Source organism: Bufo bufo, chromosome 6 (assembly GCF_905171765.1).
Source record: "Bufo bufo chromosome 6, aBufBuf1.1, whole genome shotgun sequence".
Classification (NCBI taxonomy): domain Eukaryota; kingdom Metazoa; phylum Chordata; class Amphibia; order Anura; family Bufonidae; genus Bufo; species Bufo bufo.
Genome location: NC_053394.1, coordinates 332,091,817 through 332,105,030, shown reverse-complemented (window position 1 = coordinate 332,105,030; position 13,214 = coordinate 332,091,817). Strand labels below are relative to the sequence as shown.

At 44.8% G+C, this 13,214-nt stretch overlaps 2 long non-coding RNA genes across 2 annotated transcripts in view; one reads left to right on the top strand and one right to left on the bottom strand.

Moving 5' to 3' along the window:
• Nucleotides 1–333: 333 nt before the first annotated feature.
• Nucleotides 334–13,214, bottom strand: part of LOC121004226 — a 16,354-nt gene continuing 3,473 nt past the window's right edge. The window contains exons 2-3 of the long non-coding RNA XR_005779675.1: nucleotides 12,177–12,179; nucleotides 334–345 (exon numbers count right to left, since the gene is read on the bottom strand). This is a non-coding gene — a long non-coding RNA (uncharacterized LOC121004226). The remainder of the gene's footprint in view (nucleotides 346–12,176; nucleotides 12,180–13,214) is intronic.
• The window catches only part of LOC121004227, a 17,746-nt gene continuing 13,820 nt past the window's right edge, over nucleotides 9,289–13,214 (top strand). The window contains exon 1 of the long non-coding RNA XR_005779676.1: nucleotides 9,289–9,298. This is a non-coding gene — a long non-coding RNA (uncharacterized LOC121004227). The remainder of the gene's footprint in view (nucleotides 9,299–13,214) is intronic.

The window sequence follows — 13,214 nt, the reverse complement described above, 5'->3', positions numbered from 1 at the left end:
CAGGTCATTTTTTACAGAATTTGATTTCAAACTCCTTACCACACATTTGGGCCCCTAGAATGCCAGGGCAGTATAACTACCCCACAAGTGACCCCATTTTGGAAAGAAGAGACCCCAAGGTATTTCGTGATGGGCATAGTGAGTTCATGGAAGTTTTTATTTTTTGTCACAAGTTAGTGGAATATGAGACTTTGTAAGAAAAAAAAAAAAAAAAGAAAAAAATCATCATTTTCCGCTAACTTGTGACAAAAAATAAAAAGTTCTATGAACTCACTATGCCCATCAGCGAATACCTTAGGGTGTGTACTTTCCGAAATGGGGTCATTTGTGGGGTGTTTGTACTGTCTGGCCGTTGTAGAACCTCAGGAAACATGACAGGTGCTCAGAAAGTCAGAGCTGCTTCAAAAAGCGGAAATTCACATTTTTGTACCATAGTTTGTAAACGCTATAACTTTTACCCAAACCATTTTTTTTTTTACCCAAACATTTTTTTTTTATCAAAGACATGTAGAACAATAAATTTAGAGCAAAATTTATATATGGATGTCGTTTTTTTTGCAAAATTTTACAACTGAAAGTGAAAAATGTAATTTTTTTGCAAAAAAATCGTTAAATTTCGATTAATAACAAAAAAAGTAAAAATGTCAGCAGCAATGAAATACCACCAAATGAAAGCTCTATTAGTGAGAAGAAAAGGAGGTAAAATTCATTTGGGGGGTAAGTTGCATGACCGAGCAATAAAGGGTGAAAGTAGTGTAGGTCAGAAGTGTAAAAAGTGGCCTGGTCTTTCAGGGTGTTTAAGCACTGGGGGCTGAGGTGGTTAAGAGAGTTAAAAATAATGGAAACAATCTTTATCTACGAGTCTTTTTTTTACGTTTAAGATCTTCAAAACCCATTATTTCTCCATTTCCCCATATCTGGCCAAGAGTACTGATTCCATTTGTCTGCCAGAACCTCTCATCAATACCCAATAGTTCTTTTAAGTGATAATTTCCCCAAAGCAGCGTATCATCGTGATAGTCTGTCTTTTCCCATAGTTGTCTAATAGCTTGCCATGTTTTATACATTAATTTCATAGTAGGGGATTTATTAAACTGGGGATGCAGGTGTATACCAGCTTCTAATATCTGGGATATTCCAGTGGAAGTAGCATTTTTATATATGCAGATCAAAACAGAATTATAAAGTTGTGATTTACTCCAGTCCAAGCATATGCCCTGCCACAGCATATGCTTGTAGGTCAGAGATTGCCAGACCACCCTCTCCAGTCGGCAGTTGTAACAGTTGCAATCTCATTCTTGGCCTTCTACCCCTCCAAATTAAATCACTCAGGAGACTCTGTATTATCTTATTATATTTCTTAGGGATTTCGATTGGGGAGTTCCATAAAATATGGTTTATCATTGGAAGTAGACACATCCGAATCAGCGAAATTCTACCAGACATAGACAGGGGTAGTTTTTTCCAAATACGCATCTTATTTCTAATTTTCGCTATTGTGGGAATTAGATTTAATTTTATGTAGTCTTGAGGGTTAGATAATATCTGTATTCCCAAATACTGCAAATTCTCTCCCTCTTTTATAATCTGGTGTCAGGTGTGTGTAGTGTTGAAGATGTCAGGCATGTATGAGTTAACCCTTAATGGTATGATGCTTATAGCTTATACAACAGTGCCACCTAGGTATGAGTAGGTAACACTACACCAGTAGCAAAAGTGCATTCTGGGTAGTGTTATGATGTCACATTCCTTATCAATGTACACGCCTATCCGACAATGATTGGAAAGTTCCAAACTAGAAAGGTGTGTTCATTTGATTTTTGGTTCTGATTTTAAGAAACCACATACCAAAAAGAAAGGAGGGAGGAAAAAGAAACGGAGCTGGAAGAAGGATCTTGTTTATCAGAAAAACTCTTGAGAGCTGACTTTCCCTAGACTCGGGTAATGTATGATGTTAATGCGTGTGTAGTATTGATAAATTAATTTGCTTGATATCTAGCCAAAATCCCCATTTTGTGTGGATATAGTGTTAGTGCTACATCAATATTGGCAGTATTCAGTGAAGATGCATATCACTGAATAAGAGATCTAATATTGATATCAAGAGAACTTCTCTGTTGGGAATCTTTATTCCCTAGTTTGATATCAAGCCGATAATATATAAGCTTTATTGCAATACTACCAATACAATCCGAGATTGGTCATAGTTTTGTCAGAGCAAGGGCTCGTATCTGTCATTTTCTTGATTGAATTTCTGTGCATAATCAATTGATGGTATATCTCTCATAATTGTAAGCAGTATTGCATAAATTCTTGTGTTGGTTAAATAGTAGAGAGCGCTGATAAATTTGTGTTTTGTTGGCCCCATCTAGAGGTGAACTTTGGGTACTGCATGTCATTGTGTATCATTGAACTTTACATACATTTTTTATTGTATTTTAAATTCTTGTATAATAAATCATTTATATTTTTGCATAGGAGTTTTTACCTTGTTTTACTGCACAATATACCGTAATTAAATAACCAATAGAACTCTTTTTGAGGTGTTTATATGTCTATCTCAGGATCAATAACCATTTGAATTTTTTTTTCGTTGATCCTTTCTTTTATATAAAACCCTTTGCTTTATATCCCCGACATATACACCTTCTTCCACCAAATACTGATTGAGGGCTGTGATACACCTGCTTCCACAAAATACTGATTAAGGGGTGCTATATACCTGTTTCCGCCAAATACTGATTGAAGGGTGCCATATACCTTTCTTCCACAAAATACTGATTGAGGGGTGCTATATACCTTCTTCCACAAAATACTGATTGAGGGATGCGATACACCTGCTTCCAGAAAATACTGATTAAGTGGTGCCATGTACCTGTTTCTGCCAAATACTGATTGAGGGGTGTTCTATACCCGTTTCCACCAAATACTGATTGAGGGATGCTATATACCTTCTTCTACAAAATACTGATTTAGGGGTGCTATTGCTATATACCTTTTTCCACCAAATACTGATTGAAGGCTGCAATATACCTTCTTCCACAAATACTGCTCTTCTCTACGAACGTAGGCAGAGGGTCATTTTGAAAATGACAGGCAGAGGAAGAGGCAGATCTTTCCACAGGGGTGGTAGGGGTCGGACAGGTGCACCAGGCCAGAGCCTAAGTGGGAAGTTGGAGATGGCGTGTGCGATAAATTCAAAGGGCGCACCAAAGTTGGTTGAGTGGCTCACTCAGCCTTTCGCTTCTGCACCCTCCTCACTCTCTGCTGTGTGCACCCCCAAAGACACCACCACCACCATAGCCCCTCCACTTGAGTCAGAGGAATTATTTTCCCATCCATTAGCAGACCTTACCGATGCACAGCTATTCTTGGCATCGAATGAGGAAGAGGAGGTAGCAACGGCCACCACCCAGCAGTCTGACGACAGTACCCAGATCAGCCCAAGGAGGGTGGTCCCCGCTGTTGCTGCCTACTCCGAGATCTCTAATGTCAGTGGTGGCGAAGGTGACGATGATGACGTGTCGATGGACGTCACGTGGGTGCCCACAAGAGAGGAAGAGGGGAGTTCAGAGGGAGAGATGGAGCAGCAGATAGGGAGGAGAAGGAGGAGAGGCAGGCAGAACTCGCAGTGCACATGAGGCAAAAAGCAGACTGCAAGTATATCTGGAGCGAGTCATCCACCATGGACGGTCACATCTTGCTCTCCCCTGGACGCCGGCACATGGCTCCGCAGTGTGGGCTTTTTTTAACGTGTCAGCTGCTGATAATAGTGTTGCCAGCTGTCAACGCATAAGTCGCGGTAAGCCCAACACTCACCTAGGGACGACCGCCTTAAGAAGGCACCTGGCCTCCCATCACTGAGCCCAGTGGGAATAATGCCGTCAGAACCCACAAAGCCACACTCCCGGCGCTCCACGTCCTGCCTCTTCTCCTTCTCCTCCCATTTCTCCTCCACTCCACCTTCCACCGTGCCGTTGTCGCGTTCATCTGGCACAAGGCAGGCTTCCGTGGCCCAAATGTTCAAGCGTAAAAAAAATTATGACGCTGGATAATCCGCTGGCTTGTCGGAACTGCCAACTACTGCCATATAAATTGGTGGACTCGGAGGCCTTTCGAAAATTTGTGGCCAAAGGCACACCGCAATGGAGAACTATATGGCCACGTTCAGCGGCAAGTTAATATATCTCTGGCACACAGTGTCGGTGCCAAGATACATCTGACCACAGACATGTGGTCTAGCAAACACAGGCAGGGAAGGTACATAACTTTTACTGCCCACTGGGTGAACCTTCTGACGGCCGTCAAGCAAGTAACCCTGTGGCACCCGTGTGGATTTAGTGTTACCGCCACAGATTGTATGCAGGCCTGCCTCTTCTTCTCCTACTCCACTCTGTCTCTTCTTCGGCTGACTACTCCTTTGCCACTGCTACAGCCTCTTCCGCTGCACCCCCCAAGCTCCCCAGAACCTATTCGACGTGCCAGGTTGGACGTTGCCATGCTGGGCTGTGGCTGTTGTGCCTGGAAGCCAAAAGCCACACCGTTCCTGCACTCCTTTCAGCTCTGTGACAGTTGGTAAAGTGGTGTGCGACAACGGTGTCAATCTGCTGAGCGCACTGAAACAGGTCAAAATGACACACGTGCCGTGCATGTCACACGTCCTGAACTTAGTCGTGCAGCGATTCGTTGCCAAATACCCCAGGCTCCAGGATGTCTTGCGGCAGGCCAGGAAAATCTCTGCCTATTTTAGAAGATCTTACATGGCCATGGCTAGCCTTGCTGACGTTCAGCAGCAACACCACTTGCCCGTCAGACGTCTGATTTGTGACTGCCCAACACGCTGGAACTCCACTTTGTACATTCTTGATAGGCTACTCCAGCAGAAACGTGCAGTTAACGACTACCTGTACGAACTCTGCGGCAGGACAGGTTCTGGGGAGCTTGTTTTTTTTCCACTGCGTCAGTGGCTGCTCATGCGTGACGCATGCAGACTTCTGCGGCCATTTGATGAGATCACCAAACGGGTCAGTCGCAGCCAGGGCACCATCAGTGACTTCGTACCTTACACCTTCTTTCTAGAGCATGCATTGCGTTGTGTCATTGATCAAGTCATTGATGAGCAGGAGCTGGAATATGAGGAAGTCGCAATGCTGAATGAATTCCCGGGGGGGGGGGGGGGCTACTCCATCTGAGACTAGTCAGCAGGAGTCTGAAGAATAGTCTGAGGAGGATGGTGGCTGGGGGGAGGAGGAGGAGGAGCAAGAAGAGCAGGCTTTAAACTTTTCGGGGATCCCTGGTGTTGTCCGTGGCTGGGGGGAGAAGACCGAGAACGACATTCTCCTGAGCGATGAGCAGGAGCCAGGGCACTCCACCACTTCCAATTTAGTGCAAATGGGGCCTTCATGCTCTAGTGTTTGAAGAGGGACCCCCGTATAAAAAGCATAAAAGGTCAAGGACCTGTACTGGGTGGCAACGTACAAACACAAAATGGCGGACATGTTACCAGCATCACAGAGGGCTGTCAGAATGCAGCATTTCCAGGCCTTGCTGCGAGAGATGCTGAATTCTGCAGTTGCAGGCACTGGCAGAGGAATTTCCACCCACAGCAAAACAGGTGCGGGTACCAATCCTACCGCACCTGAAAAGAGGGCGGTTTGAAGATGTGTTGGTCACTTCGCATATGAGATCATTCTTGCAGCCAACCCATCAACAGCTGCCCGGATCCAGCCTCAGGGAGCGCCTAGACAGTCAGGTGTCCGACTATATCGGGTTAACGGCCGATGTGGATGCTCTCAGAAGCGAGAAACCCCTTGACTACTGTGTGTAGGCTTGACCTGTGGCCAGAGCTGGCACAATTTGCCATGGAACCGATGACCGATAAGCGCACTCGCCTAGCTCACGACAGTGTGGACTACCTCACATTTTTTTAAATAAATGAGGCATGGATCTCAGAGGAATTCAACACCTGTGATGACCACGTGTAACTGAATTTCCTCATGCCAGCCCACACATATCCGCCGCCACCCAGAACAAACAATGGTCCTATGTATATACAGCGGCATAAAAGGCCTTTTATGTCAGGTGAATGCCTAATTTTGGGGGCCTGTACTGGCCGACAGTTACAGATTTATCCTGTGACCGCCTAATGTACCTCAAGCCACAGAATACAAAGTTCTTTGCGGTCAGGTGAATGCCTATTGCCTAATTATTTGTACTGGCCGACAGTTACATATTTATCCTGTGACCGCCTAATGTACCTCCAGCCGCAGAATCAAAAGTTCTTTGCTGTCAGGTGAATGCCTATTGCCTAATTTTTGGGGCCTGTACTGTTAAATTTTTTATCTCTAGCCACAAAATCACACCCCTGTCTCACTCCTCTGCCTCTCATTATGGTACGCTGTGTACTCGTGCTTATTCTGACACTAGGGCTGGGTTCACATCCTATTTTTGCCATCCATTTAATGCATACCAAAAATGTATGCGTTAACAGATGCCCGAGACTGATGCCGTGCAGTGGCGTCCGTTCACCATACAGTTCCATAGTAGAAAAAAAAACTTACGTTAACGTATGCATTTTTTTTATGGACTCTGCAGGATACAAAAATGTGGAGTGCTTCACATTTGTGTACATCAAACCGATAGGAAATACATTTTTTCTAGGCTCCAGCAGGGCACATTTTTTAGAGTTTCCCTTGAAGATGCATAAAAATGGCCCCTGATTAAAATACATTTTTTTGTGGGAATTTTTGCCAATGATCCCCCTCTGGTATATCACTGTCCATGCTGTAGGACTATTTGTGTACTTCTAGTAAGTGTTTGTTGGCTGTAAATATGACCTGAAAGGTTTTCAGGTTCGCCTGCCATTAAAGTCCCGGCCGATGTTCGTCCCTCACTAATGCACATGTCAATGCTAGAACATGAGCGGTGGGACAGTGAGAAAGCATGTGTCAAGTGTGGAAAGGTCATAAAGAATATGACATCCAGGGAGATATTACATTGTTCAGTAGAAGATGATCAGCCCCTATCTTGCCACTAAGAAATCATATTCATCTTGGGAAGACACTTCCTACTTGTCCAGTCCTGCGCATGTGAGCAGTGCTGGTCAGTCTGACAGCAGCACGAAGTGTCTACCGAATGCACAAAGGGGGTTGATTTATCAAAACAGGTGTAAAGGAAAACTGAAAGGTGGAACCTGATTGGTTGCTGTGGGCCAGTTTTCCTTTACACCCATTTTGATAAATCTCCCCCAACGTGCACTGGGTAGTCTAAAGAGCAGTGCGGCCATCTCGGATGACAGGAGAGGAGGCCGGGAATTGAAAGATCTGCAGCTGAGAGGATGAAAAGGAGGTCACCAGGTAAGTGTTCTACTCGTTTCCTGCTTAATGTGATTTTTTTTTTTTGTGATCTGGAGGGTCGCTTTAAGTCCCCAATATACTTTAGACCATGGTTGGTCGAATTCACTGTTTTCTGATGATGTTGGAGGTTGAATTTCAATTGGTGTAATTTGGAAAAGGGCAGCGGCACCAAAAAAACCTTGTGAATGAGGAACAGACAAATGTTATTGCTTTGTTTTAATGCCTATGTACTCAGAAGAGCTGCAATCGTGTCATAAAGTCCCTACCACTACGCGGACAGAGGCTAGTGTGTGCACCATGCTGAATCAGAGCTGGAAACACAATTTACAGTAAAAACTACACAAATTCTGTATTATACTGCAGAAAACAGAGGGTGTGTATACCGTATGTTCAGTTACTGCGAGCTAGAGCTTGCTTCTGTCCAGGTCTGTGACTGCCACCTAGTGTTTGCTGCTTGAACTGGATTCAATGGGATACTATTCCTCCTTATGGACAGTGCCTAGCAGGCCTAAGGGCTCTTTCACACAAGTGAATGCCGTGCGGGTAATCCACTGCATGAAAGAGAGCCAAGCCCCGTCCCGGACAGCAGGGACACGGAGCAGTAACCTGATTGATAATGCTCCGTGCCTCTCTGATCTTTTTAACACAAAGTCAGTGAGATAAAGTTGTCACCGTGATTTTGTAGTAAAAAGATCACAGAGAGGCACAGAGCATTATCAATCATGTTAATGCTCCGTGTCTCTGCTGTCCAGTGCGGGGCTTGGCTCTCTTTCATGCAGTGGATTACCCGCACGGCATCCGTTTGTATGAAAGAGCCCTAACACCTGTATTACACCAAAAGATTATCTGACAGATATCTGACCAATCATTGGTCGGGTGGCCTATTACACACACTGACTATTGGTCTGATTGGACAGATCATCTGTTGGTGTAACACAGGCCTAAGTAGTGTTCCAGATAGGATATAGCAGTGAGCTCACTTCCAATGTCTACCTAGAACTAAAGTGGACAGAGTGGGTACTGAGTTTTGCAGCACCAATCTAAGGGCTTTTTCCATTCAACTGATCAATTTCTACTCAAAAAAGATTTTTTACAGAAAAATGGATGCCACAAAATGCATCTGTTTTGTCTTTTTGGCTTTCCTGTCAGTTTTTAATTTTTTTTACTTCATGGGAAAATAATACAAAATGACAGTGCTCAGTATAGCCCCAGTGGAATCCGCACCTGACATGTCAGTGCTGTATGCGTGTACGGATTCCAAAGTGCGATACGCACCTGAACTTCAGGTGTCTATTTCGCTAGGAAAACTTCAGGTTTAAATAAAGTTTAACACTCTGCATCAAAAACTGCATGTGTGATTTCAGCCAACTCACTAGTGGTTGTCATGTGCCCTACGACATACAAAGGGACCACTGCTCTTCCTCAGGGACACGGCTCTCTGTGCAGCTGCCTTAAACTACATGCAAACGGCGGACACCGGCTCTGATTTCACACTTAGCTGTATGGGTAAATGTAGTAACCACATAATAGTGGACATATATATATTGCCCCTAGGAATGAAACATCCACATTTTAGTGGTCTTATAAATGTAGCAGCCACATATCAGTGGCCATGTACTGGAAAATAGTAACCACATGATTCTGACCGTACAAACGGAGCAAACACATCAGTGGGCACATAAATATAGCGGTTTCAAATCAGTGCCCATATAATTGTAGCAACTACATAACAGCCCATATACAAATAGGGTAACCACATACTGTATCAGTGCCCATATAAGCGTATCAACCATACCACCACTACGGATGACACGTCCAGTAGGTCCGGCGTGTGTGCTGACTTTATTAGTCCTGTCACGAGTTCAGGAACGCATAGGTCTGTCACGTCTTCAGACATGCTGAAGCCCTGTCACGACTTCAGGCACACTCGATAAGTCTGTCACGTCTACAGATACGACGTAAGTCCTGTCACGACTTCAGGCACAAGCGACAAGCCTGTCACGTCCGCAGTCTTGCTTTAGGTCCCGTCACGAACGTTCTATAGATCATCACGACTCCTGTCTCTAGCAAGGACGGTCGCGTCTTTCTGGCGATGACCAAGCTAGTCACGGCCATCTGCAGTACGGGTATATTCCTTCAGTCTTAGTTAACATGGCCATTTAGCAGTCAGTCCACAGGCAGGCATTGGCACCTCCCCATGGTAGAGTGCTAGCTATTATGGCTGTACTTTTCATTCGCAAATGTTACACAGGTTGTCACATGGTGATTCACACGGGTCGTGTCATTTTAAATGGATCTGCCACAAGATCAGGATCCACTGGGATCAGCATCATCCCAAGCAAGCGGGGACCTTCAGTCGGATAGAGATGCCGCCCCATCATTAAGGTCTTGGACCGTATCTAAGATCACGACGGAGCTGTTACGCAGAGGGATTCCATTCCCAGCATCCGCCAGGAAGGCTGAACTATTTTGCCTATTACAGTCTGAACCGGGGCCCAGCCAAGAATTATTTTCCACGAACACTATACAAACTTCTATTACGCAGTTACATGCCGCGATCAATAATATCGCTTCGCCACCACCTCCAGCGCCGCAGTTCAGAGACCACCGCCATCACACTTCATACCGGCCAACATTAGGCAGGATATCCTAGACAGTAAGGATGTGAACCTAGCCTCTTTGCTCATCACTACACACGAGGTACCTGATAATAAAACCATCGCCTGTGGCGAGGTATCAGTTATTCTAAAGTCACGGGATGTCATATTAAACCGCAAACTCAGCATCACAGAGTTTGTTCTGGCATTTAGCCTGTACCGGGACGTAGTTTGTTCCGTGTCTCCCAATCGTCACGAAGAATTGGATTTATACCTATATAAAGTAGTGGATCTAGGCCATAAATACGGGGGAACGGCATTCTATGATTACCATAGATCTTTCTCCGCAAAGGCAGCAGCGTTACTCACACAGTTCCAGCACACGGTTGACTGGTCAGTTACCGACACTGAGCTTTTCTGTCGCCATTTTGCGGGGTTGAAAGCCCCCCGCTTGTTCCACCTGTGGTTCCCACTCCCATACCGCAGAATGGTGTTCCTCTAACAACCCTCCAGCAGGCAGTTACCAGGCAAAGTATGCATCCGACAGCGTATTGCCCAAGTCTAAGATAGGGGTAGACAAATTAGGCAGGCCTATCAAATACCTAGGCAAGTCACAGATTTGCAATAACTTTAATTCTGCAGGATGCTTTTATAGCCAATGTTGGTTATTGCATCTGTGCGCTAATTGTTTCAGGGCTCACCCCAAGACAGCATGCCCCCAGAAAGGCCTTAATACGGCATGACTAGGCAGAGTACATGTGGACGCGCTAGCTACCTATTTGGCAGACCATCCAGACAAACAATGGGTGCATTTCCTCCTCTTGGTCTTACCGAAGGCTTCCATACAGGTCAGATATCTTTACCACAAACTACATACGAATGCAGGAATTTACTGTCAGCCATTAGGAACCCAGAGGCAGTTAGTAGTCTCATTCAGTTGGAATTGGAGAAAGGGTTTCTGATAGGACCATTGCGTCAGCCCCCATTCAAATGCTGGAGAAGCAATCCATTAGGTATGGTCGTTGGTAAATTTTCAAATAAAAAACGCCTTATTTATGACCTGTCAGCTCCACATTCTTCAGACATTCCAAGCCTCAACGCTCTAATTCCCTCCGAGGAATTTGGTATGAAATATTCATCCATAAACGAGGCAATCCAAGTGATACTGTCTTTGGGCAAGCATTCATGGCTGTCGAAGGCAGACATCACTGATGCCTTTAAACTTTTACCCATTCACCAACTGTGGCAGTGGCACGGCATTAAATGGGATGGTCTGTACTATTTTGCCAATAGTCTCACATTCGGTTCCAAATCAAGCCCATGGCTGTTCGATCAATTTTTCCAAAAGTCTGCACTGGATACTCGAAAACACCTTCAGTGCCTATCACGTAATACATTATCTAGACGACTTTCTGCTGATCGAACCTCCATCTCGGCCTCCTAGGGATTTAAGGGTATTAACTGAAGTCTTTAGGAAGCTCGGAGTACCAGTAGCTGATCACAAACTCGACGGCCCGCACACTAGGTTGACTTTCTTAGGCATCTAGCTAGACACAAACATTACAGACTAGTTTGCCTCAGGACAAGTTACAGAGTCAGAGACACGGTTCATAAGTTAGCCCAAGCAGGCATTTCTTCCAGAGCAGATCTTCAGAGTTTATTGGGGATGCTCAATTTCGCCATGAGGATTATCCCGCAGGGCAGGGCTTTTATCTCTTGACTTCTTAGCCTGCTTCCATTAACTACAGACCAAGGTAGCCAGGTGAGTTTAGATCAACAAGCTTTGGCCGATCTGATCATGTGGGACCAGTTCCTTTCCAATTGGAACGGAATTTTGTTTTTTACTCCTGCAGTATCTAGCGAGTCTCCGATCCTCCATTCTGATGCTTCGTCGGCAATAGGGTTCGCGGCCATTTACGGCAGTCACTGGCTAGCCAGCTCTTGGCCGTCCGAGGTCACGACCATTCCAGGGTTTTCCCGATCTTCCTCATTATTCGAAATCTACCCTATTGTCGCTGCAGCACAGGCATGGGGAGCGTACTGGAGCAAGCACACAGTATTAATTTTAACTGATAATGCAGGTCTGGCCGCCCTGCTAAATAAGGGTAGATCAGCGTCTAGAGAGATCATGTCGTTCATGAGGCGGTTCATCTGGTTGGCTTTGGAACACCAATTCCATTTTGAATGTGTACACATTCCCGGGAAGGTAAATTTAGCAGCAGACACACTGTCTAGGTGCAAGTTTCAGTTTTTCTTTCAGATCTCACCGGAAGCGGACCCAACACCAACTCCAACACCATCGCACAACCTGTTAGTCATGGATTGAGGGGGAACCTGGATACAGCCAGGGTTCTTATTCAGAAGTCATTATCCAAGAACACGGCAAGAACTTACGAGACGGCTTGGTCCCATTTTACTAGGTTTCAACAGTCTTGTCCGCAACAGGGTTTGGATCACATCAAATACCTACTAGCGTTTATAGCATTTTGCCACTCAGATCTTAAACTTTCCCACGGAATGATCAAGTTATATTTAGCCGGAATACAACACTATTGGCATATTTCCTATCCAGACAGGTCATCTTTATTCTTAGCACACCCTATTAGAGCAATCCTAAAAGGAATACATAATACATCAACTGTGAGTAAGATTTCCAGGAAACCATTCTCAGGTGAAATGTTTAAATCTATTTCAATAATGTTGAGTGCAAACCCCTTCGTTTTAAAGACTAGCGCTTTGATCAAAACAGCCCTGTATTTATGTTTCTACGGGTTCCTACGACCCAGAATTTACGTGCCCTATGACTAGCAGTACCTTTGTGCAAAAACAACAACTAAAATGCCAAGGTTCCCACTATGTCCTTACACTTGATCATACAAAAACCACACGACCAGGTGAAACCGTAAAGGTGAAATACTTCCCTACGGGTAACAAGTGGTGTCCAGTGGCAGTCTTTAACGAATGTTCGGAATTGATCAAATGCGCTCCACCCAACTCCCCTCTTTTAGCATACAACTCCGGCCCCCTAAGCATTCAAACATTCCTAAAGTACATACGTGTCTTATTGCCTAAATTAGATGTCGATCCGTTAAGCGTAACCGGCCACTCATTCAGCCGCGTCAAAGAACATTGTACCTGTTCACATTATTAAGAAACTGGGTCGTTGGAAATCGCTATGTTACACTCGTTACATACCCAACCCTAAACGAGAAATGTCATTGGCTTTTCAGAATTTGCTGTCATAATGTTATGGTAATACAGT